Raw genomic sequence first — 8756 nt, 5'->3', positions numbered from 1 at the left:
GCCATAATCATCATCAGCGGTATGTACACGGCAGCAACGAGGGACGGGACAGGGCCCAAGCAAGAGGAGCTTCGCCCCTAAAAAAACACGCAGGATTGGGGGAGCTCGAACAGAGGTAATTTTAAAAAGAACCAAAGGCTCCACCACAAAGCCACGAAAACCGAACGGCGGCCCCTCTGTAGCACTTGGTTAAAATAATTTCGCTGGTGTTGCAAGCGAAGCAGTAGATGGCGATAGGCGCCTTCACTTCGCATTGCATACGAAAAATTCAAGCCGTTGAACTCAATGTAAAAGCTGTCGGATGTGCAGAGCAGTGATTCGGCGTAATGGGCTGCAGCGCCGTTATCCCCTCAGTGCTACCACCCATTGCAATTTAAATTTCCCGCCTTCGCAGTGCTGGCGCGCACCCTGCCTGAAACTGCGTCAGCAGGAGTTCTGTTCATTTTGTGATTGCTTTTCCCCCCGAACGTGCCGGCGTTCTACTGCCACTTTTTTTCGTTTGCTATCGTAAAAACCAACCCAACGAGCATTCCTAACTAAATGAACGCGGGCGCTGCCTGTTAATTAAGTATATATTTCCTCAAATGTACCTATTGTTTTCTGTGCGCTAAAGATCGGGGAGATGTATGTCAGACGCCAGCGGTTCCCGAGTTTTCAACGCTTACCACTATATAAACCGGTTGGCTTTCGAAGCCTCTGGGTTACGCCACGACGACAGCCGCTACGACGGAACGCCGTGTGGCTCCATACTTCGGTCTAGAGAGAGAGAGAGAGAGAAATTAACTTTATTGAAAATATCCTGCGGAGGTGGGGGACCACGCAGGGTCGCCCACCACCCGACTTTGTTTATGGCGTCTTCGTGATGTTGCCTCCCCAGCCTACGCTGGACCAGCCCGCAGATGGCCGTTGGGGGCGTGCCCTCGACCACCCGCAGGCTCAGTCTCCCGCGCTTGCCGGGAGAGAGCCTCCTCGAGCCGCTGGACTGCCAGTAGCTGATTTGCTAGTTCGTGTGAATGCACTGCTCTTTGTATGTCTTCTGGCAGCCGTCCAGCGAAGGCTGCCACTTCTGTGGGGTGTAGTTCACAGTTACACAAGATGTGGGTCAAGGTCGCCTTAGAGTTGTTGCACACACTGCACACGTCGCTGCGGAACACTTCCGGGCACACGTGGCGCGCGAGCGCCGGAGTCAGCACTGATCGCGTCTGTATCTGCCTATAAAGCACAGCTTGTTCTCGCGTGAGTTTAGGGTGAGTTGGGGGCATGGTTCGACGACCGTACCTGTACCACCCCAGCACTTCTGCATACTCTTGTATTGGATCGTTTTCTTCGTCGTCTCGCTCGCCTGTGTCGGCGTTCACTGCACCACACCTTTCACAGTCTTCGCAGTCCGCCCCAGCCGTTGAGACGAGGGAGGTGGTGGTCGTCGCGCATCTGGTGAGAGTTCGCGCGAGCGAGCTACGACGACAAGGCGAGCCCCTAAAGTGCTCGGCAATAAAAGAACGGAGCGGTCGGGTCCGGGCTTTCTTTCAGGCCTGAGCCGGTGCGCTCCTCTAACAAGCGCACCTGTAACAGGTGTGTGCGCGCGCGCACGCAGAGACACATACACAATGACGAGGAGGAAAGGATAGTAAGATTAGCTGGAAATGAGTGGTGCTCTGAAACAAAAGTATTGAGGCTCTCGTGCTTTTATTTCAGTCCCTTAGAAATAACAAATGTTCGAAGCGTTCTTTTTGAGCAAAGGAGGGAGGTGGGAATTGAGTTTATAAGCACAAACCTGTAACACAACCAGAATCACGCTTCCATAGTATTCCCCATCCATCGAAATGATCGCCCATGAATTTCTGTTCCGCGCGTTTCCTGAGGGACAAAGCGTTGTTTACTGTTGTGGCAATGAAATGCCATGACTCACTTCGTCGCCAGAAAACACGCGTTTGGCAAGAATAAAAAGGCACGTCTTATTTAGGCTGGGGTACAGAGTTGTTTTTTTTCCTTCGCAGTCGGATGCCTTCAACAGCTGATGTGACGACTCGCTTTAAATGTTACGGGTCACTCTGTCAATAAAACGGGCTGAAATGTATTCGGAAACAGGTGTTGATTATTTTGTGTAAAGTCGGCTTTTTCCCCCAATACGTACAAGGGACGTTTGGATTACGCATGGCGAGAGGCTTCTGACCATTTTAGGTAATCAACGGAATAAGAGATGCTCAAGAAGCGGCAGAAAAGCGTTTCCAGCTTCTTATGATTGAGGAGAAACTGAAGTCCGTCTAACTTCCGAACTCAAATACGTTACACGGGCCCCTGCCACAACTTTAACGATAATGTGACGTGTTTGTATCCTAAGCTGTCTCTCTGTAAATGCCGATCGCTCAAGAACCGAGTAAAACAAGTCCGGGTAAGTGACATTTTGAGCAAGGAGTCGACCTGGGCATTAACACCGTAGAATATTTTGCAGAACTGTAGATCATTTTTGTGTTGTTGGTTGTCAAGTGTTACAGCCCATACATTTCAATGGGGTAGCTTGTATGCCTGTGTAACCTGCTATAGCCACGTGCTTATCTTGAAACTACTTCCAAAGCAAGCTTTCGCCCTACATGTTACCCGTGTCAAATACGTGGCATTGAAGTGACTCACCTCAAAGTAATAATTTCTGCAAGAGTTACGATGAGCCGGAAAACTGCACCTGCGGGCTGGCCCCGCAATACGCAAAAAACAACTTTTGTCCTAATGGAAGAAAATTACGCAGTTGAAATTAATCGTGGACTTGGGATAGGCTAGTTATTATTACATGCCATGAGTATTTCAGGAAAAAAAAAAATTTGCGCGAAAAATAGACAGGTGTCTCCAATGTAATGTAACCGAGTTGCCCGAAATAGTTTTTATACAGATAAACGAAACACACTGTAGTGGTGCATTGTATTGATAAAAGTGATGCGCTGAAGCGACCAAAATTAGTTAATTTGGTGCAGGCATGTAATTGCAATAAAGGTAAATTATGAATTAGGCCGTGCTAGTGACACCAATCCCGGGTATAGTGGTGATTTAGGCTGAGTGCTCGTCTTCACGAAGCAGCTGGTTCTGTGGCTGCGTTGCAGCGCATAAGTCCTGCCAAGTTTACTTCTTAAACAAATATAGTTTTGCTACTTATGACGGACGTATTGTCCATTCGCTAAGGCTGAAAGTTGGGCTAGTTGTTGTTGACTTAGAATCATATTGCCAGCAAAAAAACAGACAGGGACGAAGAAAGAAACGATTGTCCTGTCTATTTCTTTCTGGTCTTTTTTTGATGGCAATATGTTGCTATGTCCATACGCTAAATATAGCCACTTTCTTTAAAATACCGCACACGCGAACAGAAAAAAAGCTACAATTCTTACATTCACGAAGCTCTCCTTGGTAGAGCCAATGGAGCAAACGACGTCCCGGCAGACTATTCCTTCTTCCGTCCATTTCTTTCTTCCTTCCTTCTTTGTATCTGCAATGCCCAAACTCGCCCAACAACACAGTTCATCCAACTAAGTGGCGGAGCAGTTACAGAGGGGTCACCGCAGAGACACAACCCATTCTGTGGACTATGATTATTTACTTAAGTAATACTAGCGTTGTACTCGTCGTAGTAGGCAATTGATGGGGGACGTTCCCACTATGACCTCTGCAAGTAATAAGCCCTGTACCTCGTATGTTTAAGTAGGGACGACGAATACCAGCTACCACACGCGCATGTCTGGATTCGTGGCATCGGGTTACCCTACAGCGACGCCTCTAAGCGCGGCGGTTGGGGGCGATCGCTTCATTTGCTGCGGTGTGGTCGGTACTCAGAGAGAAATCGAGGTTGTGACAGACGGAATTCAGTAACGGAATTCAGTTGACCCTCCATACCTCTCTCATAGCTCCCACCACACGTCCACGCCAAAGTGTTCCCCTCTCTACTTGCGCCTGTGCTTCCCGTGTAGATGGCTAGACGTAATAGGTCAGACAGACAAACCAACGAAGGTGAAATAGATCAAGAATGCTAATCGCGTTGAATTTGCCCTGCCACATTCCTTTTGAGAATTTCTGTTGCAAATACGAGAGAGAGAGAGAGAGAGAGAGAGAGAGAGAGAGAGAGAGAGAGAGAGAGAGAGAGAGAGAGAGAGAGAGAGAGAGAGAGAGAGAGAGAGAGAGAGAGAGAGAGAGCAGAGAACGCGGCCGACGTGTCGCCACATGCTACTCTGCGGGATGGGGAACAAGGAAAAATTACACGCTCTTCCCTTAGGGGAACCCTGAGTAGTAGGCGATGCAGCCATGGGGTCGACTCAAGTTTCCATTAGTTTTCAGTTCGTTGTTTCCGTTGGCGTTCAGCTTCGCGTGCCTCCGTTGTATCAGTAGCTTCTCGACGTAGTTTGAATGAGTGGAGGACATAAGGCGCGTTCGTAGCACATGCTCTCGTCTCGGTTTGTAGCGCAGTGGGAAGATCGCCACGTACACCCAAGAGCAGAAGTTTATGGACCATGAAAGCAGCAATTTTGAGTTATTCCTCTGCCGCACGGCAGCCCAGAGTACTATATGCGGTATTTTTCATTAGTTCAGTACTTATACGACATCTCGCACGCGTTCGGCAGTTTGTCGGGCTGCTATAGGAACAGAAATAACCTAAAATTGCCATTTTCATGGTCCGTAAACTTTTGATCATGGCTGTACCTCCAATCCAATTGCGGCCAGAGAGTCGTGGGATTAAAACCGGGCGCCGCCTAACTGTTTCTTTTTATAGTGGGCTGCGCTGACGTCAGACCAAACGCTGACGGGGCTGAAGAGACGCGCATGTGCAGTAGAGTGCGGACGGCGGACAACGACAACTAGGGAGGGAGGGACGCAGCCCAGAGCATGACATGCTTCGCATCTAATAAAGTCGCTAAATACGAAATGCTTTCTGGAAGCAATCAATGGGCACGCCCAGTATTGGATTAAGTGGCCGCGAAGTATTCCTTTGAAGACCAGTAAACTGAGGGAGTTGGTATAACTTCATCGTAAAGAATGCGCAAAAACAAACACTTCGTAAGAACAAATGGACGACACGAGCACCGTGCCGTCAATTTCTTCTAGCGGAGTGTTTGCTTTCTTGCGCAGTTTTCCAGTAAATAGGGCACAAGCCAGATTGCACTGCTTTCGTCCATCGAATCACCTAAATGCTGACTCAACCATTTCTTTTTCTTTCTTTTTTCTTTTAGATGGCATTGTTTCCGTACTTGAGCGACGCCACTGAACTGATATTGCGACTCTTGGCAGGCTTCCTTTCTGTTGAAGCAATGAATGCATCCGATATTCGCTTTAGATAAAGTCGCAACTAAAGCACAGCAGAATTAAAACAGGTATCGGTACCTGCTAGGACGAGGAAATCATGCCGTCTCTGCTGACGACACTATATCTATCGAAGGGCTCCCAGGAATGAAAAAAAGAGTGAAAGTGTTGCAGGCGAACCTGAGAAATATTCTGGAATGCAAAATATCGAAATACACTTGCTTTGCACCGATGAAACAGATGAAACAATGGCTACTCACCTGCCGCTTTCTTGGCCAGGCCTCATGGAATGAACAGGACATGTTTTCGCCATTGGCGGCCGTCGATCTAAGCAACGGCTGAGTAACATGCCTGCGTATTTACAGCGGGGCCGCTGGTTCCGTTTTATTTCAGCAATCGAATGCTGACATAGAGTTAACGCATTGCTAACACTGCGTATTAGCTATTGTATTACGCTAGTCCACACGTTGTGTGGCGCAAAATTTGACATTTTTGTTCCAGTATTTTCCTTTCAGTGAACAGAGTGTCCTCTGGAGCCAGAACGGAATTGAGTGAGTTGCTGAAGACTTGTTCCAAAGAAAAATAAAAAAAAATATATCCCACGCCATCTCCACTAACGTGTAAACCTGGGGAGGGACGAATCATGCAGTCTGTAAGCGTATTCTTGGCGACTTGGTGGTTTTGCCAACGGAAATGAAACCGTTGGGGGGTCGAGGTATACAGCTTTGGTGTAAAAGTCTCGTGCCATTGAAGCACGAAGCTCTCTAGCGCAGGCGTAAACGAGTGTCCCGGTGTTTTAGTACCGTGACTACATGAGACGGCGATTACGACGACAACAGGAGACGCCAACCGCCAAAGCGCATAAAGAGCTCCGCCCCTAACAAGCTTATACTTGGCCGTTACAGTCTCTTTAGAAACCCCACAATGGTAGTTGAACTTACGATTCGAAAGAATTATCTATTGAAATGAATCCAGACATTTATTAGTTTGCGGGCTTACCGGCTGTTGGTGGCGAAATGAATCGGCAAATATTTTTACTTGGTTCCGCGTGGCGGGAAATTACGATCGCTCTCGTGCATAAACACGGGAAGAAACTCCCGCTCGACAACGTATGACCCATCTTGGTTACTTTCCGTGCAGGAAAACGTATCGAGCATGTGGCCTTGTCCCAACTTCATGGATACAAGCAATCTTCAAGCTATTGTACCATAAAAAGTCGGTTTTGGAACAGTATCTCTGCGAAAGACGTCATGCTTCAACATGTAAAGCGGGGGCGATATAGCACTCGTTGCACTTGCCTTTAGTTAAGCCTTTGAGACCGTCTGACATATCTGGTGGCAGGGAGCTACACGGATGGATGTGCGCTAATATCAAGCACAGCGATGTTTTCGGGAAAAAGGCTCACCGTCGTAGAATTGCTGACCCGAGAGCTCTGTGCCCAGTGTTCCCCCTTTGTTTTTGCCTTTCAGCACCCGCTCTAAGGTGCGTTTCCGACTAGAGCACCAAGCTGCTATCGCCATCTGCATCGAAGAAAGGTTTTCGGTAATTAAAATTATCATTACAATCTTCTCGCATCACGTTCCACCATGTTTGCACACAGAAATATCTCCATTGATTAACCTGAAAAAAGGACGTGGCAAATGAGCAATGTCCTCGCTGCAGCTTCTTGCTCAAAGAATAAGTACCCATAATTTTTTCACATTACATTTAATACAGATGATTTTACCAGAAAACGAACGATAAATGAAAGTCTCTTGTACAAGTTGACTTTGTGTTGCCGCTATCTCTTTGTCATTGATACCCATGAAGTTCAAGAACCACAATGAAGTCCTACTGCTTGTTATTTGGTTCGTAACACTTTCTGAATGATGTAATGGCAAAGAAATTAAAGATTGCAGCTACATAACCGCAAGGTAAGCAGCTACAACGCACATTTCACAGTCGAATGAAGCAGACATTACACAGAAAGGAAAACCAGCAACAAAGAGCGTATACCTAAATGGTGCTCCAAATATTAATGAATATTATTTACTAATAAATATTAAAAATAACCCTGGAATCCAAATATTTACTGCCTTGAAAGCGGCTCTCGAAAAAAACCCCAACGTTCCCGCTGACTACAGGAATTCAAGAGCAAAAAGTAATCCATACAGCTTACAAAAAAAAAAGTGTTGTTAGGGAGCTGTGCTACACATGCAGTCCTTTTCCAACCGTACATTTGTTCTCGTCCTATAGCGTGTTCGCTGAAATTTCGAGCTTATTCGATGAGGATATTGAACTAGTCAACATCGCGACAAGAAACCTTGACAAGAAGGACGTCAAAGCTAAAAGCGAAAACTCCAGTGTGCCGAGATTTCGGCGCACGTAAAAGATGCCCAGGTGTTCAAAACTACTCCGGAGCCCTCCACTACAGCGGCCTACAGAACGAGCGCTGACAACGTTCGTCCTTCTGTCTTTCTGGTCCGCGTTCCTTGTCGCTCTGTTAATTCTCTCAATAGGACCTACCATCTAGCCCAACTGTTCACTTTGCAATGACGACATCCCATGGCCGTCCCGTATGATACGGGGCCTCCACTGGCTTTTCCCATTGCCTCTGTCTTCCCCGTGATACGATAAGGAGCAGCGATTTGTTTTACGTCCAAGACCAGGGGCAGAACTATGAGTTTGTCTGTTTTAAAAAGTGCCCATTTCGCGCCCACTTCGAAGGTTACGTAGTTGCACTTGCCAGGCCTGTGACCAACGAAATCCAGAGACACCGACGTCACGCCTCGCGCCACATCCGGGTCATCTGCTTTCAGAGGTCGCTCAAAATTGACACTTTGAAAAGAACCCAAAATGAACAAAATTGAGAATTTCCCCAAAGGGCTGGTCTTGAGCACACCCAGCCATAGTGGAGCACGCCCAGCGGGAACCATGGCAGTAAGAAACGGTACACACACTCTGGCGGTCCTGTTCTGTGCTCTTGGGAAACGACGCGGCGTGCTTACGCGAACACTTTCAAAGCGTGCAACGCGTTGATCGGGTATTTCAACCGCACCGGGACTCCGCATTACATACGTCTCGCAGTGCTGTTTGTCCGCCTGTGGCGCAGTGGTCCTTTTAGAGTACACATTACAAGCTAGCGGGGTAATAAACACTTGTTTTTAGAGAGCAGCTCTTATGCGGGTGCTCGTGCGCGTGCTCCCACAGGTGGTAAACAGTGTGTGGGATTGTCATCCCCCTCCAAATAAGACGCAGGGCCCTGTAGTCCGCTGCGGCGGAGCGGGAAAATGGGTGGCAGCTCGATACTAATTGCGAGAGGCAGCGGTGAATGGCAGAGTAGAGTGTAATGGCCCGTTATTGTAACTCTGCAGGAGCGTGATAATAAGCCCTCGTCTAATAATTCGGACGGTAATGTATTATCCTAAAGAATCAGAGCAGAATCAGGGCACACTTTCCCAGCAACACTGGTTCTTCGGCTCGTTACGTTCGCTAGGGGCGGA

The sequence above is a fragment of the Haemaphysalis longicornis genome, unplaced genomic scaffold (genome assembly GCF_048455015.1).
Source record: "Haemaphysalis longicornis isolate Haplotype H1 unplaced genomic scaffold, Haemaphysalis longicornis Haplotype H1 scaffold_10, whole genome shotgun sequence".
Lineage (NCBI taxonomy): Eukaryota > Metazoa > Arthropoda > Arachnida > Ixodida > Ixodidae > Haemaphysalis > Haemaphysalis longicornis.
The sequence above is the reverse complement of the archived record's forward strand: the minus strand, read 5'-3'. Positions refer to the sequence as shown.